The sequence below is a fragment of the Parasteatoda tepidariorum genome, chromosome 9, assembly GCF_982258835.1.
Source record: "Parasteatoda tepidariorum strain Cologne lab strain chromosome 9, Ptep-v5.0, whole genome shotgun sequence".
Lineage (NCBI taxonomy): Eukaryota > Metazoa > Arthropoda > Arachnida > Araneae > Theridiidae > Parasteatoda > Parasteatoda tepidariorum.
Window position 1 is genome coordinate 87,179,644 of NC_141763.1, and position 18,980 is coordinate 87,198,623.

Sequence of the window (18,980 nt, forward strand, 5' to 3'; positions counted from 1 at the left end):
CTGCACCAAAAGTTTCTTTTACACTACATAGTGCAAAGCAGTCCACACCATTTTTATTATTCAGTAACACTAAAATTAATGTTACAGTAATGAAAGATAAGCTTAAGAATGAGTATAGTTAATTTTTGCGATACTACATAAAGCAAGAATTATTAATTCTAATTCATCAAAAAAGTTCTTTTACACTACGTGGTGTGAAGCAGCTCCCACGATTTTTATTATTCAGTAACACTAAAATTACTGCTAAAGTAAGGAAAGATATGCATGAGAATCAGTAATGTTAATTTTTATGAAACTATATAAAGCAAGAATCATTAATTCAGAAAAAAATATGTAGTCTATGTCTTAAAATTAAATCAGTTTCAAAATCAAGCAAACACAGAGCACAGTTAGAATATTATATAAGGTTTACCTTAAAGTTTGATGATACAGTTGTTATATTGTTTTTATACATGCTCTATAATATAATAATTTAACTCATGCACTATATTATATTGTTTTTGCATATGAGACATATTACTACATTTTTGTTCATGCAACATATTGTAATGTTTTTTGCACATGCAGCTTATTATAGTATTTTGGCAAGCATTAAAGACTTAACTAAAACGATTCTAAGCATAGTTTCTGTTGTCATTGCGGTAACAAAATTTTTGAGAAAAAATTAATATTTTTAGAAATACAAGACATTTAATTTACATTATAATTACATATTAGTACGTTTTTGTTCATGCAACATTTTGTAAAGTTTTTTTGTATATGCAACTTATTATAATGTTTTGACAAGCACTAAAGACTTAACTAAAATTATTCTGAACATAGTCCCGGTTATCATGGCGGAAACGTTTGAAGTAAATGTAATAGTTTTTGAAATACAATAGATTTTTTAACATTATAAGATTTCTGTGTGACTTTCCATGTGGCAATATTTAGATAAGTGCATGGATTTTTTTGCAATCTTTTCCCAGTAAATATATATTACAAAGAAGAAGGCAAGTAAGACATTAATAAAGAAAAAAAACATTAAAATACATAACCTAAAACACACTATTAGTAATAACTTAAAAAATAAAGAAAACTGTTGTCTTCTCTATTTCTTACCTATAGATTTGTAAACATTATCAATTGCCTTGCTGCATATACCTCGTAGTAAAGACTATACTAGCAAAAATTTCCAAAAACAAATGAAACAATGTTTGTTCGTGGAAAGAGAACATAGTTTTATGAATAAAAGTTATGGGAGTTCAAATAATACAAAAAAAAGTATTTTTCTAACGGTTTCCTTGATATGATTGAAAATATAAAGCAAAGAAATATGGAAGTCACGCTGATTGCTGGCGGACATATTTTTTTTCGAAAGTTTTTGGAGTATTGGAATTCCTGAAATGGAATGAATGAATCTTGGAAAATTTCTTCACAATGCACTTGAATGAGTACTATACAATATTTAAGAATAGTTTCCGATGTTGCTTTATCTAAACTTCTAAAAATAAGAAAGTAAATATCTGCTTATTTAATCTACATGGTTTCAATTGCTTGCAGTATAGTATTTTTTTTTACGAATTTTATATAATAATTTAGAAAGCTTTCACATGAAATGTTTTTGCCTTAAGTGATCTCGGAGTACAATCTTCAAAGTTTCAAATATTAGCTTATTATTTGAACAACGGCGTGATTATTTTACTTTCAAGCACTGTAACTTATTTAGATACGCATTCTAATTTAATTGATATGTTACCCAGAATACATAATACATATAAATAATATCTAAATAAGTATTTTAACCCTAAAATAATTTACTCCTTTAATATATAATGTAAATATTTTAACCGTTAATTGAATTATAATATATAAACAAGTATTTTAACCCTTGAATGAATTACATTTTTTAAAGAAATGGAATTCATATTCAGAAATTAATTTTCAAATTATTATTTTTTTTCAGAATTTCTTACATGGCAGAATTTTCAGGCATTTTGAGAAAGCACTAATTTTGAGAAAAAATTTTACACTAACATATACGTAATACAAAAAACAAATATACGTGACATATAGGTAATACAAAACATACGTAATACATAATACAAAACATTTTTTTAAAATTTTAATATCACAATAAACTTATGTATTGTAAATTGTTGTAGAGCTATTTGGTAGCGTGAAATAAAACGTTTTTAGCTTTTAAGCTCTTAATTTACCCTTATTATTATACCCTTATTTGGAAAAACATTTCATAATTTTTTAAACTTTACCTTAAAATAGCAATTTTAGGACACCCGCTTACAAAATCTGAAATTAACATTTTAATTAAATATTTCCTTATAAAAATATAATTGTGTTGATACCAGTCGTGTAACTTAAAATGACAATAGGATTAAGCTATAGCTTTGTAAAAATGAATATTACTTATACGTATTTAAAAATTAATTCCGATGCTGCTTTGCCTAAGCACATAAGAAAATTGCAAAAAATCAGAATTGTTCATTAAATGTTAATTAAAGTTAATGATTTTTTACCATGATGGTAAAATCTCACCGAATTTGAGATTTTTTTATAAAGTTAAATAATATTGCTGTGAAGTACGCCAGCATGTTCGAAAGGTTCTGAAAGTTTATGGTCCTGAAAGTTTAAAAATTTACGGATTTGTTTCATGAAATTTACAAATTTCGGGACAAAATTGATTTATATTTAGGATATTAATTAATAAAATTTCGTATTATAGATTATATGCATTGATTTGACGCATGGTTGTTCTTTATTGCTATTTATTTTTTAGTTTACTAATATAAACTAAATAACTTAAATTTTGTATTTTAAAAAAAAATTTAAACAGTTTTAGGTGCGTGAATTCGCTTCTTGAATTTTCAAAGGTAGCATCAATATTATTCCTTTTAGAATTATCCGATGAAAGTTAAATTGCTAATAATGATACATTCTGTTTAACTTCAAGTTATTTTTTGGAAGGAGCACTTAAGTCAGTAACAGGAATTTTTCAAGTAAACTTACAGCTTTCCGGCTAGAAATGTTTTTATTGTGTTAATTTACATTTACGAAAATTAACTTTATAATTCAATAAAACGATACTTTATTGAATTATAGTCAATAAAACGATACTTTTTGTAAATTGATTTCAAGATTAAAGAGAAATATTGATTTTCATGTACTAGAAAAAGAGTCTGGCAAATTTCTATAAATCGAATATGTTACTCTTTTATCAAAGAAACTATGCTTTTTGTCAATCAATGCTCAAAATGAATAATCTATACAAGTGCCTGGATAATTTCTTTAAATTGCAATTTGATATTTTTTTCATTTGAGATATTGAGGAATATTTTTATCTATCAATGTCATTCAATGCTACGGATGTAAAAACATCCGAAAAAGAAAAATAAATAAAACTAAGAGCCTTGCTAAACTGTTCTTTGATGTTTAAAAATATAAATTGTAACATTGGAGTAACATTTTTATTCATTTCATAACAATGTTAGAAATTACTTTATATCGTTTTATTGCTTTCAAGATTTCAAAATGCTATCTATTCTGGATTAGGCATTTTCATTAAATGCGATTTAACACTATTCGTATCATAATTAACGTATCTATTTCTCGATTACTTTATGTTTTGTAATTAAATTATTTGTTTTTTAAATATCTTATTGGTTTCTTAATTTACTTATGTGTTTTGTGATCAACTTAGTCTCCTCTGGTTAACCTTATTTATCACGAGATTTATATTCTTCCTTCTTGGCATGCTTATTTACCTTTTAATTAAATCCTTTGTTTACTGATTACATTATTTGTTTCTGATTTCATTCATGTGTCTCTTGAGGATAGTATTTGTTTCTTAAATTTCTAAACAACATTCTTTGTTTTTTATGACCCTATTTTTCTAAACTAAGGTACCTGTTTCTTGATTACTTTATTTATTAAATAATTTATTAGTTTCTCGATTTCCTCATTACTATCCAAATGATTTTACATATTTTTAATTAACTTATTTGTTTTTTGACCTGTTTTTTTCATTCATAATTAACTTGAATGATACTTGTTTTCCTTATTTGTACTTAAATTTTAATAATGGAATGGAAGTTTACGAACTATCAGTTTTAAATACTTTTTCGGGTCATAAAAAACTAAAAAAATCATTCGATATTTCCTCATTTTCTGGTTTTGCAATTTGTAATTCCAACTTCATTTTTTACGTTCTAATTAAGTTGACAGCAATTTCTATTGAATAAATATGAACTGATTTACTGAAAAGATATTAAGTTCAAAATTTCAATTAGATTCAAACTTGATATGAATAAACTGTGATCAATCTTAACAATTATGATTAAAATATTTGTGATCAATGGCAAGCCCTCTTTAAGAAAAGATAAAAACAACCATATCTTTGATATTAGTATTCAACATTCTGTTGTTTTTACAAATGTATCTCGCCTATTTCAGCAAGTCTGCTTGAAATCAAGCAAAATTTAGAGGCAGAGGGTGTATTACTAATCTTTCAGTGGTGTCTTATATGGTCAAAAATACGATTTCACACACACACGTCTGAGCCCGTTTCAGGGGGCAGACCGATTCACACATCTTTCATCCATCCGCAGATCGTAATTTTGACCTAAACTATAGAATTATCAATCTCCAATTCAGTAACCACAGAGGTATTGATTTATTATGGAAACTTGGACGACTTTGTGAGCCCGACAGATTTAACGTGCCCCAGTCTCCACTTAACGCACTGGGATTGTTTGGGTGACAGGATTCGAACTACCGTTTTCACAAACGTGAATCCAGCGCCCTGCCAACCAGGCCTGCCATATATATATATATATATATATTATATATATATATATATATATATATGTATATATTATATATTTATATATATATATATATATATATATGTATATACATATATATATTATATATATATATATATATATATATATATATATATATATATATATATATATATATATATATATATATATATATATATATATATATATATATATATATATATATATATATATATATATATTATATATATATATATATATATATATATATATATATATATGTACATATATATATATATATATATATATATATATATATATATATATATATATATGTACATATATATATATATATATATATATATATATATATATTTGAATGTATAACAATACGACAATAGCATAGTCGGTTTAGTGAATGTCCGAAATATTTATCACATACGATTTGATATTCATTTATTCGTGGATATAATTACATTTATTCGATATTTTAATACCTATTGAGGATAGATTAGAAGAAACAACAGTGTAGGGTATAGCGGGCAAATGTATACCGAACAATGGCACTTGACCTTAAAAAACTGCGCAGTTTATTAGCTCCAAGGTTGTGACGTCTTTCATATTTAAATCCCATTGAGCAGTTTAAATTTTTTCATTCAAAATACTTAAGGGATCTGAGAGAAAGATTTCTCTCTTCTAGGAATTGTTGGTTAAAGTGGGGGTATTTCAATGGTTGATATAGTATACTGCTAAATGAAATTTTCTCGAAATTTGGCCATATTCAGTTGTTTTGTAGTAGTAAATTGATGTAACGACTAACTTCCAACGATCTCCAATTTGAAAGCCAAATCAGTCAATTACGATGAAACAACTAATTATATTCCTATTTGACTGCAATGATAGATAATATTAATAGAAAAAATACAATAATTTTGATTTGATAGATAATATAGATACGCTAATTTAGATAGATAAAATGTATCGGTTCAAATGCAAACAGTCAGGTACTCTATAATAGAAAAGCTTCAAAGTGTTGTATGGTACTATTTTTGTTCACACGGTGCTATGCACGGTTTTGACCACACGGAATTATTAACGCGTAAGATGTGTCCTACCTTCCCATCAAATTTCTATCCATGGTATGAAACCCGCCTGTATAATCAAATTGTGAAGAAATCCTTTTATATTACTATTACTATACTTCTTTTTAGGCAAAATAAATTATTTGTTGAAATCAATGTTATAAATATAACAGTTTTTACCTTTTTTTGTACTACAACAAAAATGAGCATATACTAACAAAATTATAACAGAAGGAACCCTACTGGACATTCAAAATTTTTTTCTTTTTGATTTTTAATTCTTTTTAATTTTTAATTCTTTTTAATTTTTTAATTTTTTAAATTTTTTTTTTCATATTTGGCATCGCGAATTTCCTTTTTTCTTTTCACTAGTTGAATGAAATTAAAGTGCTTTCGAAAATAATCCATAAGCAATGAAACGTGAAATTTTGAGTATTAATCTTCCCATCTAAACTTAAACTTAGGTTCATAAGCATAAATGTTTGAAAAAAGGATCAAATGAACTTTTTACTCTAAGAAGAAAGTATGGTCAAAATTACGAGACTATGATTAAATGCAGAGTTAAATTGCGGCTGGAAACTCCAAGAGGTTTGGTAATTTTACCAAAACGCCTTGGTAATGTTTTTATTTTCAGTTAACAATAAAATATGGTTTTGTAATATGGGGTAAAATTTGGTAAATGAGATAAAACTTAGTAATTTTATCATGATACCTTAAGCATGGCATTAAAACTTTTTATTCCATTAAATTTACTTTTCAGTTTTTCATTTCCTACTATATGTATGGTAATAAGAACTATAATTTTGAAAACCAGAATTTTTAGTAAACCATTAAAGCAGGTATGGAAAAATTACCAAATTTATAGTTTATAAATAGCTAATATTTTGGTTTTATAATCAGAATTATGGTTTTTTAACAAAAGTATCATTACCATACAGAACGGTAGTTTTATCGAAATTTTTCCTCCGTGGCGTTATTGAACATAATGTGTTTTTGATGAACACACACACACACACACACACATATATATATATATATATATATATATATATATATATATATATATATATATATATATATATATATATATATATATATATATATATATATATATATATATATATATATATATATATATATATATATATATATATATATATATATATATATATATATATATATATATATATATATATATATATATATATGTATATATATATATATATATATATATATATATATATATATATATACATATATATATATATATATATATATATATATATATATATATATATATATATATATATATATATATATATATATATATATACATATATATATATATATATATATATATATATATATATATATATATATATATATATATATATATATATATATTATAAAGTACAGTAGAAATATCTGCAAACACTAATACTTTGAACATAAACTATTCTATATAAATTATTAACTTTATAGATTTTTTAAATAAAATGTCCAATGTTCCGGATGGTAGAATGTTATTTTCGGATGAAAGAAAATGAAAAAAAAACAAAAAAAACTAGTATGAAATATTCAGATAAAACTTCGAAATTAAGAAGAAAAAAGGCCCTCAAGAGTAAAACATGTTAAAAATAGATATGTGAAATAGTGTTGAAAAATAATGGTGCAAATATGACAAAGTGACGATAAAATTGAGGATCCGTTATCACTAGACACTAGAGACCAACATCACTGGTGTTATTTCAATACGTTATACATTATATTATATTTAGTATGAGAAATAAAACTAGAAACAAAATTTTTATTATCTTATCGATAAAGATAGCTATGTGTCTCAATTTATTAACGCAATAAACATTGTTTTCAATAGGCTTGCTCTTTGTTTCATTGGTATAAGTTTTTCACAATACTTCTTCCTTATAAGAAAAGTAAAGGATTTGTTTGAAATGATTCACTTACTATAAAATACTAACTTTTAAAAATGACAAATTCTTTGTGTAAACACAGACAAACTATATTAAACAATGATCAATAAGCCTGCAATAAAGGTAGCTATAAATATTGTATATAACGACTTTTAAAATAATTTACTTTTCATATAATAGAAACATTTAAAATGACCCATTCTTTTGTGCAAACACAAAAATTATTGAATATAATGATATATAAGGGCTGCAATAAAATTCCCAATAATTATGGCATATAAATACTTTTAAAATAATTCACTTACTATATAATAAAAACATTGAAAAATGACCTATTTTTTGTGTAGACGAGAACAAATTATTCGAAACAATGATCAAAGAGGGCTGCAATAAAGGTCCCTATAATTATGGTATATAAGGACTTTTAAAGGATGAAATATGTCCATACAAGGATTTAATAAGAGGTGAAAACGGTACTTTTAATGAAAGGAATACTAACCACAAATGTGGAATTCAGAATAAATGAATTAGATTTTTCTCTGAATTGAAATCAGAGCATCATATATCTAAAACTAGACGCCAAAGAAACTCAGAAAGAAGACCCTAAATACATTATAATAAGAAGACAGAAAAATTTAATTAAGGGACTTTCAGGCTTTATTCGAAGTTAAGGACGAAATATGAACTTCTGTGATGACTCTTTAATCCTCCAAGAAAAGAATAAATGCGTATATGAATTTAATTAGTTCAGGTATTAAAAAAATAATGACTGAGCATGTACTTATGTATGAATTCAAACGACTTAGATAAAAACTGAAATAGACACATATCATTTCTTTAAAATTGATTATACAGACCTTTAAAAACTAGAATAAGACTTCAGAAAAACTATAATATAAACTTCTAGGGACTGACTTTTATAAACTTACATAAAGACTTTGGTTAAGCAACTCGCTTTGGTGTAACAACGACGCTTCTTGAATTTCTCTCAATCTTATTATCCTCTATACTCCCTTCAAGAAACATGAATATGTCTATTGCTTTAATGTATGTAGTGATGTGGCAATGATTTCTTCGATTGTGTATTTAGTGATGTGGCAATGATTTATGTGATAGTGAGTGCAGTGACATCGCAATGATTTCTTCTGTGATTGTGTACGCAGTGACTTGGCAATAATTTCTGTGATTGTGTATGTAGTGACGTCGCAATGATTTCTTCTGTGATTGTGTACGCAGCGACGTGGCAATGATTTCTGTGATAGTGTATGCAGTGATGTGTCAATGATTTCTGTAATTGTGTAGGCAGTGATGTGGCAATGATTTCTGTGATTCTGTATGTAGTGATGTGGCAGTGATTTCTGTTATAGTGTGTGCAGTGCCGTCGGAATGATTTCTTCCATGATTGTGTACACAGTGACTTGGCAATCATTTCTGTGATTGTGTATGTAGTGACGTCGCAATGATTTCTTCTGTGATTGTGTACGCAGCGACGTGGCAATGATTTCTGTGATAGTGTATGCAGTGATGTGTCAATGATTTCTGTAATTGTGTAGGAAGTGGCGTGGCAATGATTTCTGTGATTGTGTAAGCAGTGACGTGGCAATGGTTTTTTTTATTGTGTAGGCAGTGACGTGGCAATGATTTTTGTGACTGTGCATGTGGCAATGATTTCTGTGATTGTGATGCAGTGCTGACAGTGAGAGCAATGATGTTACACAGAGCAACGTGAACTGGGACAATTTCAGATTTGATTCAAAATGACATGTTAGTGTGAGAAGAATTGTTAGTGTGAAACACTTAGTCGTCATTTAATGTAACTTACCATGCTAGTTTAGAGAGTATTGTAATTTGGAATAATATTATATTTACAACTTCCAAAAGTTTTATGCATATATGACATACTTTTGCGTTCACTTTTAGTAAAAACTGTATATATATATATATAATAACTTATAATATAATAACTATATAACTATTAATGGCTATTGATATAATATAGTAATTATTGACAGTGATTCAAATTATAGTGATTCAAATTATTTCGAGTTATTCCAGAACTATAATCGGTTTCTTTCTAAATATAAATATTCTTTTGGGACAATTCCAATAGTATAAGTTCAATTGCTAGAAATTAAAACAAATGCAAAATGTAGAAAATAAGTAATTTATGTTATGACCAAATTTCATCAATCAAAATTAATGTTCTTCTGAGACAAAAAATGTAAATATTCTTTTAAGACAATGGCAAAAATGTAGAAAATAAATAATTTATGTTTTAACTAAATTTTATCGATCAAATTAAAATTTGATTTTCAAAAAATCTTCAATAAAATAATCAAAGGACATCTAAATTAATTAAGAAAAAATGAAGTCACCAAAAAAGAAATGAGTTAGTTAAAAAATAATGTCATCAAGAAACATTTGACATAATTAAAAAAAATAATGATATCCTCTAGAAAGAAATTAGCAAATTAAAAAAAATATACCGTTATCTTACGCGAATGAATAAATTAAGTAAAATAATGTCAGTAAAACACAAATGACTTAGTAAAAAAAATGTCATATAGAAGCAAATGAGTTATTTAAAATGCAAGTTGATGAATTTAAAAGCAAATAATTTAGTTAAGATACAAATACTGACATCAAGAAACAAATAAATTCAGCAAAGTACAAATAATGCAAACTAGAATCCTTCACGTTAATTATGAATGAAAAAAACAGGTCAAAAAATAAATAAGTTAATTAAAAATATGTAAATTCATTCGGATACTAATGAGGAAATCAAGAAACTAATAAATAAAGTAATCAAGAAACAGATACCTTAGTTTAGAAAAATAGGGTCATAAAAATGAATAATGTTGTTTAGAAATTTAAGAAACAAATACTATCCTCAAGAGACGCATGAATGATATCAGAAACAAATAATGTAATCAGTAAAAAAAAGGGTTTAATTAAAAAGTAAATAAGTATGCCAAGAAAGAAAAATGCAAATCTCGTGATAAATAAGGTTAACCAGAGGAGACTAAGTTGATCACAAAACACATAATTAAATTAAGAAACCAATAAGATATTTAAAAAACAAATAATTTAATTTCAAAACATAAAGTAATCAAGAAATAGATACATAAATTACGATAGGAACAAGTTTAATTGCATTCAATAAAAATGTCCAATCCACATTTTGAAATCTTGAAAGCAATAAAACGATATCAAGTGATATCTAACATTGTTATGAAATGAATAAAAATGTTACTCAAATGTTACAATTTATATTTTTAAAAATCAAAGAACAGTTTAGCAAGGCTCTTAGTTTCATTTCTTTCTATTTTTCAGATGTATTTACATCCATGGCATTGAATGACATTGATAGAAAAAAAAATATTCCTCAATATCTCAAATGAAGAAAATATCAAAATGCAATTAGCCAGGCCAGAATTTAGCCAGGCACTTGTATAGACTATCCATTTTGAACATTGATTGACAAAAAGCAGTTTTTTTAATAAAAGAGTATCAAAATTCGATTTATGGAAATTCGCCAGACACTTTTTCTAGTACATGAAAGTCAATATTTCTCTTCAATCTTGAAATCAATTTACAAAAAGTATCGTTTTATTGACTATGATTCAATAAAGTATCGCCTTATTGAATTATAAAGCTAAATTTCATAAATGTAAATTAACATAATAAAAAAATTTCTCGCCGGAAAGCTGTAAGTCTACTTGAAAAATTCCTGTTACAGTCTTAAGTGCTTAACTTGTAAGCTAAACAGAATGTATCATTATTAGCAATTTAACTTTTGTCTGATAATTCTAAAAGGAATAATATTGATGTTACTTTGGAAAATTCAAGAAACAAATTCACTCCCCTAAAAATGTTTAATTTTTTTTAAATACAAAATTTAAGTTATTTAGTTCATAAAACTAAACTAAACTCAGTTTCACGACAGCCCATAGAGGGCCAAGGCCTACTGTGCCCATCTCAGTTTTTTTGACCTTGGGCTCTGGGGAGAAGTTGAGTCTACCTTGCCCGGCAGGCGAATCGAACCAGGGACCTGTGGCATGACAGCGCAAAGCGCTACCGCTCAGCCACCGGGCGTCATTTAGTTTAGTTTATATTAGTAATAATTAGTCATTTAGCTTCATTTAGTAGTCATTTAGTTTATGTAGCGTTTAATGTAGCGTTGTAGCGTTTCTTTTTTATTGTGGTTTATTAAATTTTAAAAATGAAAAATGTTTGATATTCTTTCTTATGCAAGTGAAAACTAAAAGATATCTCTTTTTTTTAGAGAAGGAGCATCCAAAACACATCAGAAAATATTTGTAAATAAACAGAAAAAAATATGTTTCTTCTTATTACGGTTAAAACCTAATGCCTGAGAAATAGTTTTACTAAATTTAATGACATCAAATTAAAGGCCTATCTAAACTTCACATTCTGTAGTTTTATGAGTCATAATACTTCAAACATTAATATAAGCAAAAAGTATACATAAGCTCATAATTTTATATAATTTAATTTTGCAAAAAAGTTTTTTGACAACAATTTTTGTCAAAAAATTTTAAGTTTCAATGAAAATCATTATTGAAAACTTAAAACGTAAAGTAAAGAATGCTTACGAAACCAAAAAGCAATTATAAAAATTCCTCACAATGAAATAAAAAACTTTCATGTTTCTTAATTTTTTTATTCACAATCGGACGTATTCTATTGAAAATTATCATCAAATAAGAAAAAAAAAATATTTAAAAGTAGAATTTTTTGTTATAAAAATTATAAGATTTACCTACTTTATAAATCCGGAGAATTACAAAATGATATATTCTTCATTTGAAAACTTTATTCTCAAATAATATACACATAGATTATCCCTTCATTACTTTAAGATGACATACCATACAATAAAATTTTACAATTGCAAAATCTCGATATGAATTTCCATATGCAACTTGAAAACAGAACAGCTAAATTCTAGTTGAAATTTATCATTCATAATTAAAAAATACTTTCGAGGAAAACGATAAAAATTTTTTAATAATCAACATTAATATTTTTCAAGTAATTCGGATGATTCTTTATTGTTGCTTTCCGAATTATATAGATTCAGAAATATATACTATTCTATAACTATTACAAACCTGCACGTTCTGAAATCATATTTATTGATTGGAATAAACTATGCAATGCTGACTTCACTTTAATTTGTAATGAATTGAAGACCAAAAGAAATGTAGTTTACCGTAATACACATATCTGTAACAGTATGCGATAACGAAATTGGAAATTATCGGTTGCAAACTTGTTGATAATAGAAAGGTAAAAATGTTTGAGAAATAGTTCTTCAAATGTTTGGCGTGTTCTCTTTCAAAAAGAATTACCTATATTCCGGTTAGTTTTCTCAAGTTCTTATGCCTTTTCCTTAGGAAAAATTTGCTTCTTTTATGCTACTACGAAAATGGCGTCCGACTCTGCCAATGATTATGATAGAACTAAATGAAAACTTAATAAATAAATGTCTGATGTTTTTAGGCTGTACCAGAGCAGGGCTAAAGAGAGGGCGTACTCAAGCGTGGCGATCGCGAATTCTTCAGATAAGGTGAAACATTACTACAACTTGATACAGTAAAATCGTATATTACTTTCATTAAAACCAAGTAAACGCTGATGTGTAGAAAACAGAAAGAAAGAAAAAAAAGATAAGTAAACATACTGCACGTTTAGTTCTTAGTATGTTTTTTTTTCATGCGACACGTGCGACGTTATACTTTTTCAATAGTCTTCTTTTCAAATAGTTGAAATTATGAAATTTGTAAATAACGATATCCTCATTTCTTATGTTTTGCCGAAATCAATATCTGTTTTAAGATCAAACAAAATGGTGATCAATTTTTCAGATACGGCACAGCATTGCTACAACTTGATGTAATAAAATAGTAAGTAGTTTTCATTAAGAAATTAATACTCCGATATGTAAAAAACTAAATCAAGACGAGAAAAAATAACCTACGTAAACATCCAACGTGTTTATTTCTCTGCTTGTCTTTTTATTTATGTGACACCCGCGTAGTGTTATGCAATTTCAATAGTCTTTTTTTTAACTGGTCTTCACTGCGCGAAATATGTAAATAACAATATCCTCATTCCATATGCATTGCCTGAAAGATTATTTGTTCCAAGATCGGTCTATTTTTCAGATGCAGCAAAACATTGCTATAACTTGATACAATAAAATAGTAAATAGCTTTCATGAAAAAATAAATACGCTGATATGTAGAAAACTAAATCAAAAGGAAAAAAATAACCTAATAAATGCAAACATGCAACGTTTTTTTCTTCTTGGGACGCGCACGTAGTGTTATACAATTTTAATAGTCTTCTTTTTAACTAGTCTTCTCGATCAGCACGAAATATGTAAAAAACAACATCTATATTCATTATGATTAGCCTAAAACAATATTTGTTCTAAGATTAAACAAGATAATGGACTATTTTTCAGATGCGACAAAACATTACAATGTAATACAATAAAATAGTAAATAGCTTTCATTAAAAAAGTAGTACTCTGGGTTATAGAAAACAAAATCCAAACGAAAAGGAAAAAAGATGAAAGAAAAAAAAAGTAAACATACAACCATCTTGATCCCAAACAAAATCTTCAGATCTCTCATTTGTGTTAAAAAAATCTACTATATCGACAAATGAATTCTTTTCTCTCATAAGTAAGAAATTAATCTATCCCACTAATAAAAATATTAGGCGAATATAAATCAATAATAAGAAAAAAAAAGAAAATGTTCTTTTTCTTTATTTCTTTTCGATGGACACTATTGATCCTATGGATTATTACAACCCTCAATTTATAAATACTCCGTGATTATAAATGAAATATGATCAAAGAAATAATGCTTTGAGCTTTTTATGGATTTACAAAATTTATTTTCTCTTTAATTATGATAGAACATAAAAAATATATAAAACAGGAAATAAGCGCTTCCCTTTGGGGAAAAAAATAATACAGATTTACTTGGTTTACTATTTGGTATTTTTTTCTTCACCTAAAAAAATGAGGGCAAACGTGCGTATGTACTTGTGGAGTAAAAGAAAGAGAATATCCTTAATAAAATTCGGAATGAAAAAATGTGTACATAGATAAATGAAACTAATTAGAAATCTAAAATAAACTGTTTATTTTTAATTTTACAATGAGTCTTTCGTTAAGAAATAAATAAACAAAAAATAGCAGACATTTGAAAAATGAGTTTTATTAAATTTTATTTAATCTGAACAAACTATAACTACATTTTATTTTTTTAACTGCATTGGTTATTAAACTATAGAAAAATAATTAAATATTTACTTTCTCAATTCCAGTTTTTTTACGCATATTTTGCATTCATGTAATACAGACAGAGTATAGTCATTATAGTATTAAAAATGTATACAAAATGTTTTGTAATGTGTTCTAATAATACACTGGCTTCTAAAAACTAATATGCAATATGCTGCCATTGTCTCATTTGAAATTGAATTAAATAGAAAAAATTCGAATTAAAAATGCACTAAACAGTTGTTCATTGAAAGTGATATAGAATTTGCATTTTCAAAAAAAAAAAAGCAAATCTTTTCAGTATAATTCCTTAATTCAAACTAAGAAAGTTAAGTAAGCTCCATAATGGATCCTACTCTAATTTCCTAAAAATAAATATATAAATGAGTTTTTGCGGAATATACCGTATAATCAAAATGTACAATTTCTTAAAAAGTTAAGGTATTGTTTAGTCAACAGAATGCTAGCAAAAAGTTCTTCAAGAAAATTCGTTTTCAGAAAGAAAGGATTGGACTCAAAAATGGACACCACTCAAATTTCGGAATTTTCAACAGAATTGTAAACAAATTTCTCTGGAAAAATTTCTTCTCAGAAAATTATTCATTAGATTCGGTTCCAAAATGGACATCATTTTTATTTCCTAAAACTAAATCTGTGCAAACATCAACACAGAATATACTCTGAAAAATCAAAATGATATAAATTTTCTGTAAGTCAAAGTATTGTTCCGTAAATGTAATTTTAAGCTTTATTCAGCAAAATTTTTCCTTTGGAAATTATTTATTGGAGTGTATCTGAAAGGGGGATTTTTCCAATTTTCTAAATATAAATCCATAAAGATATCATTACAGAATATATGCCATTTAAAAAATAATATAAATTCATAAAAAGTCAAAGTATAGTTGATAAACGGAATTCTAAGCAAATTTCTGAAGAAAAAAAATTCCATCTCAGAAAATTCTTTATTGGAATATGTTTGAAATGGTCATCATTTTAATTGCCAAAAAGTAAATACATGAAGAAATCATTACAGAATATATTCCATACATTAAAAATGATATAAAGTCTCATGAAGTCAAAATATTGTTGATAAACGGAGCTCTAAGCAAATTTCTTTTTAAAAACATTTCATCTCAGAAAAATTTAAATTCCAGTAAGCTCTAAAGTGAATATAATTGCTATTTACATAAATATATATATATGATTGTACGGGTTATATTCCGTTATTACCGAATGTATTCCGTATAAGCAAAATTATACAATTTCTTAAAAAAAGTCAAAGGATTGCGGAATAAGAAGAATTTTATGCAAAATTTATGAGAATCAAGCTCTGGGTTATGAAATAAAAACCCCGAAATGGAAATCACGTACATCCTTAGCTGGTGATCCTTTTTTTTCTTCTTTATCCTTTGCACGTTTTGGATTTCATTCTACACCTATGTTTTCTTAAGAAAGTCTCAGTCTTTTAAATCCCTAAAATAAATAAATTTCAAGATGGCGAAGAATATATTTTACATCAGAATTTAGAAATCCCTTCTTATGTTTCCGAGCCGCAAGCCAAGGGATGATAATTCAGTTCTAGTAAACGTCAAGCAATTTTTACATTTTTCTCCAAAACTCTGCATGTTTTCAATGGCGGATTCGAATACTTTAAGTACAGTTTTCTGAAATACTTCTGTTTACTTGGCGAAGCATTTTTTGTGCTGATAGTTAGATACATACCCGGAACGAAACAATCTTTTTGTTGCCAGATGCCAAAGAATGAACTTTTCTAGCATTGTTCACTTTTTATCCAGGAAAGGAGGAGCTAACAGAGAGAAAAAAAACTTCGAATCATGTGAGCTTTTTTCTACATCATTTGAAACCCTCTTCGAGATAAATGCAGTTAAGCAGACGATGATATGGCATGCAAAAAATATTTTATTAGGAAGGATCTGTATATTTTTTTAGCATTGTTTGGGCGTAAGAAACTTAAACCAAAAATTCTATTTTGCATTCTAGAAAGTATTTTCTTTTTGAAAATGCAAGCATATTATGAATTTTTTTAAAAATGAATAAAAGTTTAAAAATTTCCTCTCTATTTTCAAGAAAGAGATCAGTATTGGATGTGTTTTATTAATAATTAGACTTGAATCTGAAGGTAAAGCTTGTCGATATATTTTTAAGAATTTTGAAACGATTGTATATGATTTAAACTATTAGGTAGGCTATTAAAAAATTTCAGAGCTTTCTGTGTAAAAAAGTCAAAGTTTTTATTAAAATCAAAACTGAAAACTGCAAAAGTAGAGCACTATTAAAATGATATAATTTTGTGCATTTAAAAAAACAATTTGTTTTAAATGTTAAACTAAGAACGTAATTTTTCTTTACAAAAATAACAAAACGCAAAAGATAAAAAAATGAAGAAAAAGAAGAAGAATAATAATGAATAATAAAAATAGAAAAAAGGTAAAATTTTTTTTTAAAAAAGATAAAAAGTAGTTTCTTTATTTTAAATTTCAAATATTAATAACTTCGGAAATTGTAATGATAAGCAAAGGTTAAAATAGCTCATACACAATGTTCGTTGTAAAAAGCACCACAGTTTCGATGTAGAGAATAAGAAGTTCCTGCATATTATACTACCATCTGACGCCAAACTGAAAACAATACTACGGAAGCGTAAGATAAAAATATTATAATTAGAAAAACGTATTACTTTATTGGCCCAATCTCTTTAATATATTTAAATATTTACCAATCATTTCGAATGTAAAAGGAATGTAATATCAATATTTATTTGCTCAACTTAATACATTGTTTTTAAGTACTGAAATTTTATAGCATTTTTTTCTTAAATCTTAACTTATTTCAATTACTTTATCAGAACTTTTCTCATTAGGAATGTTCTAGTTTTATCGTCAGTTCTTTGTTCAGAAACTTTTCAACTCTTTAAACTTTTCCTATTGTAATGGAATTTTAATTACTTTCTAATGAATACTAGAGACAAAAAAGTTCTTTTGGCACCCTACAAAACTATAAAAAAAAATAACGCTAAAATGTAATGATTTCAATTTTTTAAAAAATAATTAATGTTATGGAGTTTTGAAAACTGCATTCATTTTAGTTTTTTTTTAATAATTTTGAGAAGGATTTAAAATGTTTTCAACAGAAATTATTTAACACTAATTTCATTAGAAAAAAATTAATTTTAAATTTATATTTAATAAATTCCGAATTTTGCTGACTTTTAGTCAAACATAAATAAGAAAATAATCATTTCCTTATTAAAGATTTTTCTTTAAAGGCTGCATTTAAAGCTATCGTCTCAAATGTATTAATAAACATCTGAGGAACACAAGTACAAATGAAAATTTAATACCGAAATTCAAACTTAAAAAAAAGAATTCTTAACTCGAAATTGTACTTAAATAAATTAAAACTAGCTTTGATATTATAAAGTGATTACCAAAAATCGCATTTCTTACTAATTCTTATAAATAGAAATTAATTGCACAGCTTTAAGATGTATATGACACAAATAATTCAACTTTTATATTTATAAGTTCTCATTTGGCAATGAGTCGTCAGAATATAATAGAAATGCTTCGCTTTTATTTCTCCTATTAAATGCTACTTTAAATGTCGAACCTGAAAATTTACTGCAAGAAATGTTCGTCAAAATATATTGCTTGAAAGTGAAGATAAAGAAAAAAAACGGATATTGAATAAATAATCCCAATAAACTGAAACGGTAAGATACTCCTTGATTCAAAACTTCATTTGTTTCAAAAGTGTACAAATTGGAAATAATAGTCGGCATGTTTCAAGCACTCAAAAAAAGGCGCCTTTTCTCAAGACTTGC

General features: G+C 26.2%; 1 long non-coding RNA gene across 4 annotated transcripts in view; it reads left to right on the forward strand.

Annotated features, from left to right (window-relative positions):
- Positions 1 to 18,980, forward strand: part of LOC139426799 (uncharacterized) — a 93,262-nt gene that overhangs the window by 11,689 nt on the left and 62,593 nt on the right. For 2 of the 4 annotated variants that reach the window (XR_011638018.2, XR_015429392.1), the window contains one exon: positions 11,146 to 11,333. The exons of the other annotated variants lie outside the window; for them this stretch is intronic. This is a non-coding gene — a long non-coding RNA (uncharacterized LOC139426799). Of the gene's footprint in view, positions 1 to 11,145; positions 11,334 to 18,980 lie in introns of those variants that run through there. 4 annotated transcript variants of the gene reach the window in all.